Below are 18,164 nucleotides of genomic sequence, written 5' to 3' on the forward strand. Positions count from 1 at the left end.
GTACACAAACCTGAGCATGCTCTTCTTTGTTACGGAGATCTCTGATGGCCTTCAGTCACACCGCTAAACACAATCCCACCCAACACTGCAGTGGATCACAGTTATGAAATGCTCTGCCCAATCTAGGTAAAAATCTACTTTTTAATACAGTCTGGTAGAAGTGCTGGGGAACTTTTGACAGGCTGGTGCAGATCCTGTGCTCTGAATGCAAGTCTTAAAAACTGGGGTAAAAATAGCGAAGTGGCACTCGGCTAATCTTTTACAGCTTCAGGTTGCACTGTTGTTTCCAAATTTGCACGTGTGTCTATGTTGCTTTTAGTGCAGATCTCTGGACGTACGAATTCATGGTGTTTTCTGTGTTTTGAATGAGTAAGTAAACACTGGTGAGGCTGGTGTTGCCTAGTGTGATTTAGTATAGGTTAACGTAGTGCAGGGGGTATTTTGCAGTAAAATTTTAAATTAGGGGGAATATATTTACTGCCTGTCATGAGTCTGGCTTATGAACTACAGGCTTGGTATTTGGCAGCATGCGTAAGAACTGATAATTAGGTGTGTGTGTGTGTGGATAGTGACATTTGTTTAAAACAAAGTACTGTAAAACTGGATTCATTTATGCCTCTTACTTTGTTCGGTTGCTCATAGACAAGTAATAAAATACACCAATAATATCTCTGTTTGCAGTAAGCTTTAATTATACAGACACCTGATAAAATGCAGATGAGCTATCTGCTCTCTGTGTATGAGGAGTCTAATAAATAGAACAGGCAGCTCATCTGTGTGCATGTGTGTGTATGAGAGAGAGTGGGAAAAAGAGAGGGACTCTTCTGTAATAACATTGATAGTTTTGAAGGTGGGACTTAGTCATTTTCACAGCTTTATTGGCTGAAATTATCAGATGGAAAGGGCTAGCACCATTGTGTATGTGTGTTTGCATATATACATTTCCCTCCCCAGGTCTGTAGGTAAAGGGCATAATGGACAGGTATAAAATTCTGTGCTTTATTGGTCTGCCTTATATTTTTATTTTAATGATTTGAAGATATATTTTCTATTCCCTTTATTTAGCATCAGTGAAACAGAAAGATTTACAGGCTTAAGAATGGATTTCAAAATGCTGGGGGGAAACGTGGGCACAGGATACTTATATATATAGTATACACATATATGCACACATATATAAATAATAATGTGTGTATATATATATAAAATAAGTATATATAAGTGTGTATGTGTGTGTATACATATATATAAGTATATATATATATATAAGTATATATATACACACTTAAGATCCTGATCTATTGTACTTACAAGTCTGGTTTCTTTTCTAGGCAGAGGCTAGCTCCTACATTAACTTTCCGTGCCATGGTCAGTAAGAATCCATTTGATCCAGGTGTAGCCTTCTCCTGTTATGGCTGAGTGTTGTAATGTCATGAGTGTGCTTTGAAAGCTGCAGTGGGGCTCTGCCTCCCCTGTGTTCTTTAATCATGGCACCTAGGTCATATATGAAAGCAAGTCTCCAGGCATGTAAGGTCAGTGAAAGTAGTGTTTAGTTTAATTTCTGCCTCCTTCGTCTTCTCAGTCGTCACTGAATTATCCCAGATTTCATAAGAAAACATGGGGTAGTGATCATTAATCCTCTCTACATAGTGTTTGTTTACCTATTTTAGAGGATGCTGGGGACTGGATGAAATCAGGCCTGCGGTAGCATTCGCTGTTTAGTGTCAGATGTTCATTGCAGCAACTGCCCTGAAAGGAAAATATGTATTCTGCATCTGGTGGAAGTTAAGGAATTTCTCCTTAGCTCCAGGAGCCTGAAGTCCAGATTTTTTGTTAAAGCAGAACATGATATATGACCCTCCTGCTGTTTCTTACTTACTCGTAGCTGATGTTAAGTCTGGGGGAAAAGAAAGAATTATAGTTGTTGCTTCAACAGGTATTTATGTGAGTGTTTAGTTGGGTGTCTCAAGCTATCTCCCAGTAGCAGAGTGCATGAGAGATGCTCCTGAAAGCATCCTCCAGGTTGGAGTCATAGAATGGTTAAGGTTGGAAAGGACCTTAGCTTCCAAAACACTCCTGATTCAAACTAAAATATTTGTAGAGGCACACCTTGGGAATCCCAAAGTTATACTGTTGTGTAGTGCCTTACAGTGTGCTGCTGAGTTAAGACAAGCAGTTGGAACCAGGCTGGGAGCATATTGGATAAAGCTTCTCTCAAAGCGTGTGTTAAGGGCAAAATCACAGGTCTCTGTGCCAGCGTTTAGCTGGTCTTTCTATATCTGACTAGTCTGTAGACCCCGGATTTCTGTAGCTCATGCCCAGAATAATGTATAGAAAGTTATGAATACTATGGCATTTGGAGCTCTGCCACTGCTGAGGGAATTCCAGATTCCCTTTATTTCACATGGTGATTGACAATACTTGGGCAGAGCTATTCTAAATGCTTGCTACTTGAAGGAATATATGTAATCCTTTTCATAATGGAGAAAAATATTCTGCCAGAAGGTGATAGAAAACAATATTTTGGAAGCATCCGGCCTCGGGGAACAAGATTTGGTGGGAATAAAACTCAACCTGCTGAGAAGTATCATGAGAAATGTGGAGGGTTGGAATCAGCCTTGCAGAGGGATTTTGACAGCATCCAACATTGCCAGCAAATAAAACACACGGGGGTTGTCGGACCCGTGGGCTGGATCCTATGATTCTGTGATCCACCATCGGGTGGATTTTGCCTGAGTAGAGGGGCAGTAGCCCCAGCATTCAGGAACTTCGCTGTGGTACATGTGAGACACATTGTGTGAGGGGGAAGGATTTGTGCCCCTTCACCAGCACTGGCTTGCTTTGTTCACAGCTGTACTCAGCCCTTAAATATTTGTGTTGACCTGATGGCAAGTGGAGATGTGTAGAGAAAGGAGTTCAAACTGTTGACCTGCTAACACAGGCTTTTGCAACTTGACTCCGGTTGTTTAAGATCTGTGATCTGCAGTTGAGCCATTCTCTTCCCATTGAGGAGAAATGAAAGATATCTCCAGTGTGTAACACAGGCACGCAAGCAAGGTTATCGCAGCGTGGAAATGGAGAGATTCTAACATAGAAATACCTTGTTTGCAACCCAGATTGGGATGAAGGTTTAAATACTGAAAGTATATCGTGTACTGTGGTTTGACAGGGGAATATCTGAAGTGCGCTAATAAAGATCCTCAGTAATGTAGGAAAGGGTTGCTGATTTTTGTGTGATTTATAGGGAAAAGTGTTTGGAATAAGAGCAAAAGTTCCTGCTGAACTTACCAGTGTGCGTGTGGGTATACAAGAAAGTCTCTGTTGTTGTGGCTCACGCTTGCAAGAACCGGTGCACAGGAATACATAGTACCAGTATATTTTCATCCTCCTTGGGGTGACATATATATCTGCGTGCATACGTGGTTTTCATCAGAAGTTCAGAGTTGTCGGTGTAACGTGCTAGTTGTCAAGGTGTTCAAGAGGGGGTTTTGTTTGACGGGAGTCTCAAAGAGCCCTGGGGTAGCTACCAAACCTGTGCAGTGCTTTCATACTCCCCTCCACCCCTTCTTTCCCCCTTCTTTTCTTAAATATACTAGCTTGAATGTCCTTCTTTTCCAATGTGTGCTATGCTGGGCTGGCACTGCAGGGTCTCTGCCCGTTATTTTCCCAACATAAGGAGGACATGGAGCTGTTGGAGCAAGTCCAGAGGAGGCCACGAGGATAATCAGGGGCTGGAGCACCTCCTGTATGGAGACAGGCTGAGAAAGTTGGGGCTGTTCAGCCTAGAGAAGAGAAGCTGCGTGGAGACCTCATAGCATCTTCCAGTGTCTGAAGGGGGCTACAAGGATGCTGGAGAGGGACTCTTCATTAGGGACTGTAGTGATAGGACATGGGGTGAGGGGTTCAGGCTGAAACAGGGGAAGTTCAGGTTGGATATAAGGCAGAAGTTCTTCCCTGTGAGGGTGGTGAGGCGCTGGCACAGGGTGCCCAGAGAAGTTGTGGCTGCTCCATCCCTGGCAGTGTTCAAGGCCAGGTTGGACACAGGGGCTTGGAGCAAGCTGCTCTAGTGGAAGGTGTCCCTGCCTGTGGCAGGGGTTGGAGCTGGAGGAGCTTTAAGGTCCCTTCCAACTCAAACCATTCACCTGCTGCCAGTCAGGTGAAGCTGCCCTCCCACCCCAGTCTCAGCCCTGAGCCTGGAGCTCTTCCTCCTCTCCCCTCTGGTCTCTCAGGACCGTTTCTCACCGCGTTTCCTTCCCTCACCCCTCACTCTCGGGCGCCATTTTGTCTTTCTCACCCTCGCTCCCCTCAGGTGCCATTACAGGGCTGGGGCTGCTGGAGCCGGCTGGAACCATCTAGAACCCAGAGCCAGGGGTGGCCTCAGAAGCAGAGTGGAGATAAATGTGGCAGAAGACTAATAAAAGAAATGAAGGACAACAGATGTGAGTAGCACAGAAACGTGTGGTAAACTGGGGAGAAAGGCACTGATTTGTGTCGGAAACTGGATTCCTGAAGTATGTCCATGGGCAAAAGGTGTGAGGGAGACCACGGGTGAGCATTGTCCAAGGCAGCTGGGCTGGGACCTATGGGTGAGGAGAAGGTGCTGGGAAAAGGAAGATGGGGTCTTGGAAGGAGAAGCCTTGTGAAGGGAGATCAGGTCTCTATGGAGGAGCCAGGGCTGGTCAGTGCACAGGGTGGGATAACACCGCAGGGGAAGGCACAGCCCCTGTGGTCATCAAAGGGGGACAAACTGAAGGTGCTCGTTATATGTGAATTATACCGATTAAGGTACGGTTTTAGTAGCTGTAGAGACAGAATGTGCGTTGCTGGTGTTACCGGCATGAGTGCTATGCGTGTGAAGAAAATAAATGTGTGAATTGCTGAAGTACACTAAGGAACTCTTAATTTCTCCAAGGATAAGAAAGCAATGCTGTACAGGTCCGTCTCTGCACGCAGATAATTGCTTTTTGGTGCTCAGAAACACTGAGTTTGGACAGAAGCTGTAAAATGCTTGTGGATTGCTGTAAACATGGAAGAAGTTTCCATTTACCTTTAGTTGTAAGGATTACATAGGAAATATCCTCATGAACAGCAGATTTATCTGTTAGATCAACTCAGTTTGTACATGCCGTCATACAGCAAGTAAAATCCTTACCTCAAGGTATATATTGTAGCCAGGCAGACTAAATCTCCTCCAGCACTAAATACCCTTCAGTGCTGGATACCATAAATTTAGCTCATGTACGATAGATATTTGGCTCCATCTTGAATATCTTTAAAGAATAAAAACATTTTAATTACTGGAATTGTTAATTAATATGTGATTCACGCCACTGTAACAAGATATATCAGCAACACTCCTAGAATCAATCAAGTGAGGGTTACTGTTTTATTCGGGAGCAAATTGAAGATTCTGTGTTTTTAATTAAAAACTTCGTGTTATATCTTAAATATCTACATTGCTTTTATCACTCTATAGTCCTATTTTTAATATTCCAATTTATTTCATCATGTGAATTAGTTTTAATCTGAAATTGTCATTGAAGTTAAGCGACAATAGGGAAGGGAAGTTTACAGCTGCTAATAGCTTCAGTTTTAGGAATAGACTGCAGTCACATAAGAGAATCAACTAGTAATATATATGATCCTTTCATTTAAAATCTGAAGAAAAATACTTGAATTTTCAGAGTTATTTGCATGGAAGCATATAAATGTTGTAAAGTAGGACCAAGAGTACTGAAAGAAAGCAAAAGAGAGGTAAAACATAATTTAACATGAAACTCAGGAGCTGAAATCAGGATGCTAGTGCTTCTTTTCTGTTTGGCTTCTGAATAAAGGAATAAGGGTTATTTGTACAGATGTTAATGTCTGCTCCTTCTAATACCTGTAGAGAAGCTTCTCTTGGGTTCTTCTCCTAGGTATGAAAGGCAAGGATGATGCTTTGCCCTGTGTTCATGTAGCTGTGTATCTACACATAGGCATTGTCAATGCCCAGGTCATTTACATGTTCTTTTTCATACATCTAAGTGCAAGGGTGAAACTGGTTAGCAATATGAACCGTAAAACTTAGGTCTGTGGGGGTGATTATCTGAATACTTTGAATAAAATTATACTCTTGTACACATAGATGTGGCTTTCAGTGACTTTGTGCCTCCTTGCTGTATCTGTATGTACCTAGAGTCAGTACAAGCACATTTGTTTTCAGACATCTGAAGCACAGATGTGTGTCTCACATCTGTCACAAAATGCTATGTCATGTATTATTCCATGGGCTGACTTGTGGCATCAATGCTCTGTTTTTGTGGGCAACTCTGGCAGTTGTGTATACCCAGAGACTGCCTTTCTGGTTGGCCAGGTCTTATTGAGACCTCATGAAGTGAAGTCTGTGTATGAGAAGGCTGTGAATTAGATTTTGGTCCATATTTTTGTCCCACTGTGGTACTACTCGTGACATCAATCCAAACAACAGGATTGAGGATGGACAGAGATGAGGAAAGACAGAGCAGATGGAAGAGGGAAGAACAAAGGAAAATGCACACGTGCAGGGAGACAAAGTATGTCTGGGACAGAAGAAATGTACGTGAAAAATTAGGGAAAGTGGCATATGTTTGTGTATTTTCTGTGGTTATTTTGGTAATACAAGAGCCCTTAAAGTGGATTTTTGACCTTTACTCTGGAATCTTTCTTCTTTCTGCACCTTCTGCAGATCTCTTTCTTCTACTTTTGCTTGCTGTCCTTTTTCCTCCTTGGAGATGAACATAGACTATCAGGGTAATGTTTTCAATTATTTCATACGTACCTTCTGTGTAAGTTACTGTCTGTTTCATTGTGAGGGATCCTGTCCACATGTGAGCACATATGTTAGTGTCTGAAAGTTGTCAGTGCAGACGGGTTGGGTACAAATGGCCCGGTGCGTGGTGATAGTGGAAGGGGAAAGAGTGTGTAAGATCAATCTTGTTTTAAGATCATGACTTTCCCCTCTATGAACAATTTACCCTGAGTTTTGATACATTGTTCCTACAATATCACAACATTGTTTCTTACAGAATTACCACCCTAATTTGGTAACTGAAGTAGGTAATTGGGTTTTACCATTTCTGGGTTCAGTGGTTAAACCTGGTACGTTGCTTCATGCCACAGCATAAAAACTCTCTGTAGTGAAAATGTAAGGGTTCACTTCCTGTTTTTTGTTTTTAATTTGAGAGATGGCAGTTAGATGTACTAAAGCACAATACACCAGGGGTTTAAACCTTTATATATCTTAGAAACTGCCCCTGCTGCAGCTGTTCTCCAGCATTTCATTGTTCATGGGAGTATGGAGGAAAAAGCTTCCTCTATAGATCTCTGCTCAACCGCAGTGTGATTTCATCGTGTGTCCCACCAGAGGAAGCTCTGTGGCATACTGAACATTACTAGATCTCAGTTTAGTGTCTGATGCAGTAATGTAATGGACATTATCATTATGTCCATGGCTCCACTATAGTCTTTGGGTTGTACTTTCCATCACTGAGACAGCAGCAGCTCATATAACGTTTTGCAAATTTCCCCTGAAAATACAGAGTACATTTGTAGATCATGGTCATTCAACTTGAATTTGGGGGAATATTTTCTACAGATGGCTTTGAAGCAAAGGCCCAGGTCTATGCATCTTTCCTGAAAATTTGAGTTTAATTGCATTGGTGACCATTGTATTTGGATTGGGCATGTACCCAATAACAGGACTGCTGGAAGATTTGGCCATTTTGAGTCATTGGCTTAAATAATTTCAAGGAAATGGAAAACCATTAAAAAAGACCCTGAGCAAACATTTTTTACCCAGTGGAAACTTAATTTTGTACCTGTAGCTAATACATCATTAACAGTTGTGCCTTTAAAAAGCTGTAGTGTTTTAATGTATCGGCCTTTTCCAGGAGTGACTCTGTCTTCCCCCTCAGTTTTGTGAAAGAAAGGAAAAGACCGAAGTGTTCATCTTTTCCCTACACCTCTGGGGTGCCCGGAGCACATGCATAGTTCAGTGTCATTGGAGAGAACAGGGATGACTTCACAAGTCAATAGAACTTATGCCATTGACTTGGCGGATCCAACATTTCACCCAAGCAGTCTGCCTAGTGATTTTTTAGTATTGATGTTCTGTGACAAAACTTATACTTCCCTTTTATAGAAACATGCTTCTTCCAGTGATGGACATGACCCAGCAGTTCAAGTAGCTTGACTATATCAATTTATTCAAGAAGAAAACCCCAACTTTTAAAAGGTAGTCTATGTTTAAGTGCTTTAGCTGAAAGCTCGTCACACTCTCTCTTTATTCTGCAGTCTTTTTAAGTAACGTACTAAGGAGATGATCTGTAATAAATAAAGGACAAAGAGTTTTATGTTCAGAGACTGTATTTGTTTAGTGAACCTGAGAGTTTCTGAGATAAAAGTTACAAGTATTTGTTTGAAAAGTGACATGAGAAGTGTTTACTGAGGTGCAGTTTCAGTACAGCCAAACCATAATGCTATTACACCTACAGATACCTGTTGTCAAGTGAAAATGAGATCGGTTGGACTCAAAGGGCTGCCAGAAAACCCCTTCATGCTTCAACAGAGCATAATTTGTTTGACGTAACGGTGGCGAGTTACATGTGATTACCTGATTTGGGGGAGGAGGGAGTGAAAGGAGGGGGAGGCAAGAACAACTTTTGCTGTATTGTGTGATAATATCCTGTTTATCTGTTGGGGGGGGTGGTTTTGTTGTTCATTTTGGGGGTGGTTTTGTTTGCTTTTTAAACTTCCACATGGCAAAATGAAAACCAATTATAAGATCTGTCAACATCTCTCTGAACTTGCAACCTTGGTAAAAAGTCTGTGAGATAAAGAGGAAATCTTTAAAATGCAGCCTTTTTAGTTGCTAAAAATTGAATCTGTGTGACCATTTGTAAGTTGCTCTGTATGTCTAGAGAGGGAAGGCTGAGGTCAAGCAGGCACGTGGTATTCCTAGTTGTCTGCAGTGCTCCAGCCTCCTTTCTGTGGATGTGCTTCCTTTCTCCATGCTTCCCCAAGCAAAAACCATGTGAAGTTTTGTGAAATTCAGAAATTTTAGGCATAGTCTTACTTGCATTTATATATTTAAAATTATTTTTGATGTTTTATTATTATTATTATTATTAGCTTTTTTAAGGCTTTTCATTAAATTGGAAGAGATGAATGCAGGACTTGATTAATCATGTTTTTCTTCTCTATATGACTTTGAGAAGCCTTCCTACAAGATCATGGGCTATTTTTAAGCAGTGGAATGTGACAGGATAGAATAGAAACACCCACATTGTCTTTTTTGTGATCTAGGCTCTGAGCAGATACGTTGTCTTTCAGCTTGCTCTATGACTACAAGCAAGGTAGATGTGAGGATGTTCATCCTGAGCTAATAAACACTGGTGACCATCTGAGCTAGCAGAGCTGCAAGGCTTCCAGTTGAACTTGAGGGACCTGGTGGCTGTCTGCTGAAGACTGTAGTTCTGCCCAGTCGTTGCAATATAGTTCTTAGGAACAGCCAGGGGATTTAAGGCAGGCGGCATCAACTGTCATGTTGTTTTATCACTGTGTTGTGATGAAATCTTAGCAAGAGGGAGGAGGCGACAAAAAGGATATGGTGTCAGTGCAGTGCAGGAACAGAGGCTTGCGCAGGGGGCTGCTCAACGTCTGCAGGATTTCCTTATGGATTTAATTGTTTCTGCAAGCTGCTTGCTCTGCGAAACCAGTGTCCTCACTGATAAAGGGTGTCATTTTCTCCTGTAACTTCACGTAATTCAGTAATATCTGAGGTAAAAATACAATCAGAGTCGTCTCTCTCCAGAGTCAGAAGGAACTGGGAAAAGGCAGTTCACACTTTCCATGGGAACAGTGACTCTCCCAAGGACCCTGTTTCTGATGAGTGTGTGTATACATATATATATATGCTTGGCCCAGCATGACTTCATTCCATACTTGGGCACTGTATGGGATAACTAGGGCCTCTTAGTCTCCCTGGTCACTGAAATCCTTTTGAGTTAGTGTGACATTATCCTCTCTCACAAAATGGAAATTTTAGAACAGCAAAATTGAGTGCAGATAGGGGGAGAGAAAGTATAATATAACCGTGTAGCTGTCGTGCTGTGGAAAGGATGTAGTGAGTGACTTACGTGCCATTTATTTGTACAGTTAGGCCTTATTTTCAAAGTCAGCAAAAGTTTCCAAAGCTCAGCATCTTGGAAAATCGGGGTATAATGTGTAATTGCATACAACATTCAGCCTTAGTTAAATGGTCTGATGACTGAGATTGTATATATAAGCTGTAAAAGGAGACTGTGTGTGGAAGCTGCCTCACGAAATGGGCTTCAAATGCAGGGTTACATTGCAAGAAATTCTTGAAGACTCTTATTTATTCAGTTGTTTGTTAAATGTATGTATTTTATTGAATTTCTATGTAGAAGATATGAGAGACAGAGAGGGATACTTACCCTTTGGACAAGTGACTGAAGACCTTAGGCAGCCCCAGCATTACTGATGACGAATTAATATATTCAGAAGCCCAGAAGTGGAGTCCACAAGACTTTCAGATATTGTTTTTCTTGGATGGATGTTAAAAACCTTTAAGTTTTGAGAGGATTCCTATGAGAAAGCACCTTTAAACGGAGAAAGGTCAATTTCTTTGACAGCCAAGACAGGAGGTTTCAGAGGGGTTACTGTGATCCAAAACCTGAATTATGTATGTCAGTCCTTAGGGTGTATCTTTTAAAATGGGACTGACTAGGGCTGGAAACCGGGTGGGATGGTGGCTGTTCCTTTCCAAGTGCAAGTAGGATAGTACATTTAAAAGCTGTGTTAGAAGAATGCTAAGGTTACAAAGCTCTGAAGGCAAGAAATGCCACAATTAAGACTGCTGAAACCTCTGAGTTATTCAGTGGACATTTTCAAATGGCTGTGTCAGTAGAGGTTGGGGATCCCTGTGCCCATGTGCCCAGTTACTTTTGATTCACACTCTCATAACAAGTGAGGCAAGGACGCAGCCAGAAGGTATGCTGTTGGGTATTTGCCTGTGCTTCAGCCCAAGCTTTCACTTCAGTATAGCTCTTCTGGGGAGTGTTTTGTGCAGTGATGGCTGCACAAAGACCTTTCTGGTCAGAAAAATACCCTGGGGGTGTTGAGGGCCAGGAAGAGGAGTATGGAAAACAGAGGCTCCCTGCTCTCAGTCCTTGAACCCAGGAACAAAGGGAGAAGAGCCTGATGTGGCACTGCCATTCTGCACTGCCCTGGCAGCCTTAGACTGAAATGTCCTCAAAGGAGGTTGAATCTTTAGGGAAATTTTTTGATGCCAAGTCTAAGGCAAGGGGGAACTCTCACCTCCCACTCCCCCTTAATCTTAAACTTTACCAAACAATTTATTCTGAGGATATTTTGGCTCAAATTATTAAAGTCTGATAAAGTTATAAGCACCTTAAAATGAAGGGTCCTGCAACAGAAAGTGACAAGCTAAGCTGGAACTATCACATTACTGTCAAACATGCCCTGTTTGTTCCACTGCAATGACAAAGTTTGCCTGTAGATGTTACAGAGCATGTTCCGCTTTGAACTGTGGTTTTGCCCCTTTTCATGCTGACTCTATCCTTCGTTTATACTTTCACTCCAATTAAGGAATTACTCTGACTGCTGGAATGCCAGTGATTGAAGACCCTGGTTAATTTACACGCTCTCCAGCATCCTTGCTCTATTTTTATTTCAGTATTCAGATCACAGGAAACCATTTAGAGGACATAGCAGCTTTCACACAGAGTTGCAGCCAACTATTTTCCAAAGGTTTTGAATGCTAGAAAGCAAGTCTGACCAAATTCATGAGCTCAATATTCTTCACCCATCAGTCAACAGAGGGGAAAAAAAAATCACATCCCTGGACCGAATAATGTTCTAACTTCCTCATTGACCGATTCTTTTGCAAGTTTGCAGTGAAGAGGTCCATAAGCATTTATATAAATTAATTTCTACTTTGAAATGCCTGCATAATAGAAGCCATTTGTTTGTTTTCATTGATAGTGTTTGCCGTGTGCAGGGCACTTCCAAAACTTACAGCAATATTCTCTGTCTGCCAAGGATTTGAGTAGGAGGAATCCATTCTATTGGAGAAAACAGACAAAGAGCTTGACGAACTGCATGTAAAAGGTGTGCTTTTACTTGAAAATACATATTTGCTAAAATTAGCTGAGATCTTGACTTGTTTTCAAATTGCTGTGTATGCCTTGGGCAAGCATATCTATGGTAGGTTAGTGGGAAAGTTAAGAAACACATTTTATGCTTCAAAACAGCAAATGAAAAATGCAGGCTGTGCTATTGCACTGAGTAATCCTGATTCAAAACAAACCAACCCAGCCCAAAGCCTCCGAAAACCTAATGTAAGATTTCCTTGAGTGGAGCACAGTAAAATCTTAATGGCTTCCTTCCTATGGCTTCCTTAATGCAGGAGACAGCTGAAATAAAACCTTGTCAAGAAATTATGCCTCTGACTCACCATGAACACAGATTGTCTCTTGAAATGTTAAAATTCAGCTGATCTCTTAAATAATAGTTATTAAGAGGTGAACTTGTGTTTGTGCCGTTGGAGTTCTCTCCTATCAGTATTCATTGTAAAGCTTTGGAGAGGTATTTGGTAGGAAAAGTGAAACCTTCCATGCTAACAATCACAAAATTCCCCCCTCATATTCTATTATTTTGGCTTAGATTTTTCCTCCCCCCCTATTTGAAAACTCTTGGGCCCAACATAATGATTTTACTTCTCATTCCTGTCACACTGAGACCAACAGAGGAGCTGATTGTGTGACTGCTATTGGTAATCAAAGTGGATAAGACTCTTTTTTTTTCCACAGGATCTTATTCTTAGGGTATTTAATCCTATACTGAGGGAGGGGGAAGACTGGATGAGGGTTTCTTTTAGTGCTTTTCCTCTCTCTAGATATCCTGAGGTCGGAATATTCCAGCTGTAGTCTTTATGGTCATAAAAGACCCATGAACTTTGAACAGAACACTCTTGTGAGGGTTAGTGCAGCAATATAGATGGCAGAAGCTAAAAGGGTTGATTGTCTTTGGTGGAAATATATATACTTTTTGGAACACTGGAGTGGAAGTAAAGACAAATGAACATCCTTATGGTGTAATCACCAGGTTGAAAAATCAGGTGACTTTAGTCGTCGAACTCCCTGTTACCACAGTGAGTTTTTATGTTCTTTATGTCTTTGTTGGTGGATGAGTCAATGTTTAAATGCTCATTTATCATTTACTATATAAAAGAAAACCTATTATCTGAAACTCATTTTTACAGTTGCAGGCAAACCGAAATAATCATTTTCAAGGACCTAAAGCTGTTTCTTGAAGAATGTCATCATTTTCTTCTTATTTTACTTACCACTTACACTGGTATATGAGGTACCTTCCTGAGCTGTACCTTACAAAACTTGGCTGCAGATATTGCCAACTGCCATACCTGTACAAACTGGGCTAAAGAAACTCAGTTTCAGCAAACTGCATTCATCTTGCAGACAGGACAAAAGAACCACTTTTAAAGGCACAGCTCCCACTAAACACTTGTGCTACCCGCTCAGTGCTAGCCTGCACTAGGCCTTGCCCTGCAGGCTGAGCAGCCCAGTTGCCCCACAGAAGGTACTTCAGGGGTTCAGGGTAAAGTCCTTCCTCCACCATAGAGTCACGCGTGTGCCCTTCAAGAGGGGAGTTGCTGCAAGATTGTTATTCTCTGCTGTTAATGCTAAGCATCTCTCTGAGCAATTGAACTGTCTATCTGAAGTGGTAGAGGATCTTGAATCATAATTTGATGACTATCCTAATAGATAGTGTTTAATATTAATTTTTTTGTGTGTCATCTTCTTCATTCTCATAGTTGATGTTTGTAGCTTATGTGCACATCTGCATGCAGAAGTTTCTACCCACTGATGGTTCTTCGGACTCCCGATCTGAGACACAGACACACCAGTACTAAGAATTTTGTCTTACCACTGGGTAAAAGCACAAAGTTGTGCATCTGATTGCACTACAGTATTCTGTCAGAGGCAGAATCATGTTGCGCTGGGGCTGTACTTCTATATATGGTGGGCCTACAGAGGCAAAAAACCACAGTGTAGGCAATATCATACATTTACCTTTGTTAGTTTAACCTCCCATGTCTTCATTTAATTTTCATTCCCTGGGTGCCACCATCCTTTGCCACCCCTTTGTGCCTCATTCTTTATCTCACCAAATGGCCGAAGCAGGCAAATGAGGTGATTAGCTGAGGCAACCAAGTGGTGAGACCAACAGCAGTGTCTCTACAGGAAATTATACCACTCGTATGATTGTGGATCACCAGGGGGTTGCTGTTCACTTGTAGTCGCAGGCACACTGCCTCTGAGATAAACTCACGTTATGCTCCTGTGTATTTTGTCTCCTTCACTTGTCAGGGAATAGACTTAGTCCATCTCTCTTATTTACAGTGGGGTCCTGTATGCAGAAGGCCTGTTCTTCCTTAATCCCACTTTAAATCCAGGCAGGAAACACAAGTATTATAGATGTTAATTTACAACAGTGTCTAATTGTTAAAACTATCTTGTTAGGGTGACACATGATAAAAGTAAGTTATGTGATCTTTTAAACTCGCCCATATCTGCTGCACATCTTGCAATTTGGGAGCACCAGATGACTGTAATTTACTTAAGTGCTTGTACCTTCGTTTTATAAAAATCCATAGGTACTTTTTAAAATCAGATGTGCTTTTTATAGTGTAACATTTTGAGGCTAGAATGGTGAGAATTGAACTATTTTATCTGTAATGTAATAGAAAGGCATGATCTCTTCTTGGGATAAAAATGGAGGTTTCCTATGAATTCTAGTGGAAGTGCCTTGGATTGTTAGCTCATGAAGTCAGTGATGAGACAAAGCACATACCAGAAACTTATCTTTTTTGGGAGGGAGTGGTGTGGTGTGGTGTGTATTTCTTTGGGTTTGGTTTGGTTTTGTGTGTGTGTGTTTTAGTCCCCCAAGTGACTAAGAAGTCATTCATACCTGCGCTACAAGGGAACATTTTAAGTAAAATGGCTCCAGATTACTTTGCTGAGTGATCAGTTTACTCCAGCTATTTTGTGTCTTTGATAGTTGTAACAGAAAGTCTCAACAGTTTAACATGGTAAAAACTGCAGTGTTGGTGATCGGTGTGTTCATTACGTGCTAATGAAAAGGTGCACTAGGGGTGGTGGAGAACCCAGAGCCCCCATGTTCTATCTATCTATTTAAAAAGCCTCTATTAGGAACACACTTTTGTATTCTTTGCTGAGCAGTTAAAACATTTTGGTGGTAATGCATTGCTACCCTGTGGTGTCATTTTAACAAACTGCTTTCTCAGTCATGTGTTAATACTGAAGTCTTAAGGTTTACTAGCTGATGCAAAGGGGGAAAAAATATAGGACTTATATTCTCACACACCAATTTGTTCCTGTATTATTTAATACTACCTATACTAAAGGAATCCAAGTCAGTGAAGAGCTGCAGGCTCTCAGACTTGTAGAGTGGGCATGTTTGCTCAGTCCATGAAGATTATAACCAAAAGGCGCTGATTTTACTTTCTTATTCTCTTTTTTTCTGCCTCCCTCCTTTTGCTGAATTATGGTGCTGATGCTGACAGGTTGGGATGGGCAACACTGAACTTCAGAGTAACTTGAGATGGTTAGTACCACTTGAGAGGCATTCAGAACTTGTCAGGATTGGTTCTGTACACCTCTGCCCTTGAAAGGAATTCTAAGGTAGATTGATTTTGTCTTGGAAAGCTTTTTCTGCCTGATTCTTCTAGTGGGTTTCAGTGTTAGGAGTGCCCATTTCCACCTACTTCTCAGGGAACAAATTTTGCATCTGCGTGGGTCATCTGCTTGCATAGAAACAGGTTTCAACACTGTGCTTTGAATCGAGTGTGTCATTTTTTGAGTTCACAATTAACCTTTGCCAGAGCGCTTTGTATGTAGGGGCTTTATGTTTTTAGCATCAGAGAATTACATTGCTCGGAGACAAGGGGACACTGTGCTACACTCTTTGTGAAATAGGGAAAAATTAAGAGAAGAAGAAAATTTGTTTCCTACTTGAGAAAAAAATCAGAATTGTTATGTGTACAGAAAGTTCTTTAAGTAGGTATGTGAACTGCCTGCTAACATCTCAAAACCCATATATCTACACATAAGCAGCAGTCAAAGGTATTTTCACTACTTCTCTATTCTCTAAAGGTCACACAGTGTAAATACTGTTCTTACCACTGAAGAAAGCAGTTGACTAGTATGAATACTGGCTTTTATATGCATACTTTCATATGGGCCCACTGAATAATAATCAAATTCGAGGTTTCTGGCTCTTCCTAAGGTTGAGCTTGTGAATATCTAAAGATCTGATTGATCAGAGAAGTTCAGGTTAACTGTAAAATTAATCAAAAAGCAAGCAAAGAATAATGGCTCAGCTGAGCGGTACTGCTAAGTGATAAACCAACTGCTAGAGAATGTGACTGGAATGATGCTGCAAAAGCCTGTTTTCATTTCAATGTACTTAGCACGGGACTGTCATTTAATCGTGTTGTAATTGTTTCCATTTAACAAAGAGAGTTGAAGACTGACATGTCACATGCGTTTGGATGTGTTGCATTTCTCTTTGCGTAGCAAAAGGATATAAAATGTGATCAAAAACCAGCTGAGTCTTCATTACTCACTGGACACATTGCTCACTGGTATTGTTTTGGAGGGTGTACCAGGCTTCCAAGTCAAGTGGCTGATTATGTGACTTGCCGTGCTGGTGAGCAGTTCTCACTCACACAAATAGTCTCACTCAAGCAACCTTTCCTCCATGGACCATTTCTGTCAGGTACTGAGCATAAGCAACTTCCCTGTTAGAGTAGACACATAAAGATTTTTTTGATGGGACAAGGATTGTGACCTCCTGAGAAAACTAGCCCCTGCTATGTGATTGTGGCTGGGAATAAACAGCCACATCAGCCCCTTAGTTAATAATGCAATTCATCCTTAAATTTGTAAGCCAGGAATGATGGCTCCAACCTGTAATTTCGAGACTACCCATCTGTCATGGGAGAAAGCAAGCAGTCATGTCTCTTTATGTTAATTCCAGATGCAGATTCTGTGGCTTTCATGATGTTATAGTACAGAAAGGGGTTTGGCTGACTTGGTAACACATGTCCTAAATGGGGTACTAAGCTTTGCACTGATTTAATCAATTTTGCTATTAGTTTAGTGATGTTCAGGGTGGGAAAAGGGCGGGAGGCAAAATTTAGGTTTCATCCTTTAAGGCTGGAAGCACTCTGACCTTCATCCAGCAAAGCACTTAAGCAAATGAGCAGCTACATATGCTTAATATTAAGCACATCATCAAATCTTTTGCTGGATCATTGCAAGAATCAAGCTTTCCTTGAATGACAAGTATAAGGAAAGATGATATGCTAGGAGGAGTGAGGGTGTTTTCATATTTGATGTGAATTTTAGAGATACCAAAGGTTTGTTAACTGTACATTAGTCAAAAAGCATTGTTCAAAGTCTTCAAGGACAGAATTATTTATGGATAAGAACAGGGCAGCCTAGGAGTCAGTGGTGGTTAAAGGGATTAGTTTCATGGACATCTGTTTTGATACTGTGTTTACAGTAGTGGTGCTAGAGATCTGATTGTCTTTATGTACAATTGTGTTATCTGAGAGAGATAACAGGGCATTTAAGTTTTTAAGTGGAGGTTTATTGTTTTGAGCTGTATTTCTGGATTCTGGCAAGCTTCTGTTATTTTGCCTACCACAAAAGACTCACATCAGGTCTTAAGAACCTCCTAAGATTTGAGAGACATAGAAGGGATTGAACAAAGGATGCGTGTTGCCCATCAAGAAATCCAGAAAAAAAGGTAGAATAATAAGGAATATTTTTATGCTATTTGTTGTCTCAGTGCAGTAAACAGTACCCATCATTTGAACATATACTAGAGAAGAAGCCTCAGATTCTTTGAGGTTGATTTTTATGTGTGTGTCCCTCCTCTCCCAACTTTTTTCTCCTGTATTTTCTTCATTCCTTTATTCTGTGACAGATGTGCATTGCAGGTGGGGGTTCTGCAATGTGTGGTTTTATTTTGATGTAACAAAACTGTAGGAGAAT

At 41.0% G+C, this 18,164-nt stretch overlaps 2 long non-coding RNA genes across 3 annotated transcripts in view; one reads left to right on the forward strand and one right to left on the reverse strand.

The window, feature by feature from the left end:
- LOC134159058 (uncharacterized) overlaps positions 1–2,108 on the reverse strand; it is a 21,633-nt gene extending 19,525 nt beyond the window's left edge. Inside the window, exon 1 of one of the 2 annotated variants that reach the window (XR_009963018.1) lies at positions 1,312–2,108. This is a non-coding gene — a long non-coding RNA (uncharacterized LOC134159058). Of the gene's footprint in view, positions 423–1,311 lie in introns of those variants that run through there. The other variant, XR_009963022.1, reaches the window with a different exon arrangement.
- LOC134159067 (uncharacterized) overlaps positions 1–18,164 on the forward strand; it is a 517,675-nt gene that overhangs the window by 314,076 nt on the left and 185,435 nt on the right. The window lies entirely within an intron of this gene.

The sequence above is a fragment of the Pezoporus occidentalis genome, unplaced genomic scaffold (assembly GCF_034315485.1).
Source record: "Pezoporus occidentalis ecotype Australia unplaced genomic scaffold, CSIRO_AGI_Poc_V1 ctg10, whole genome shotgun sequence".
Classification (NCBI taxonomy): Eukaryota; Metazoa; Chordata; class Aves; order Psittaciformes; family Psittacidae; genus Pezoporus; species Pezoporus occidentalis.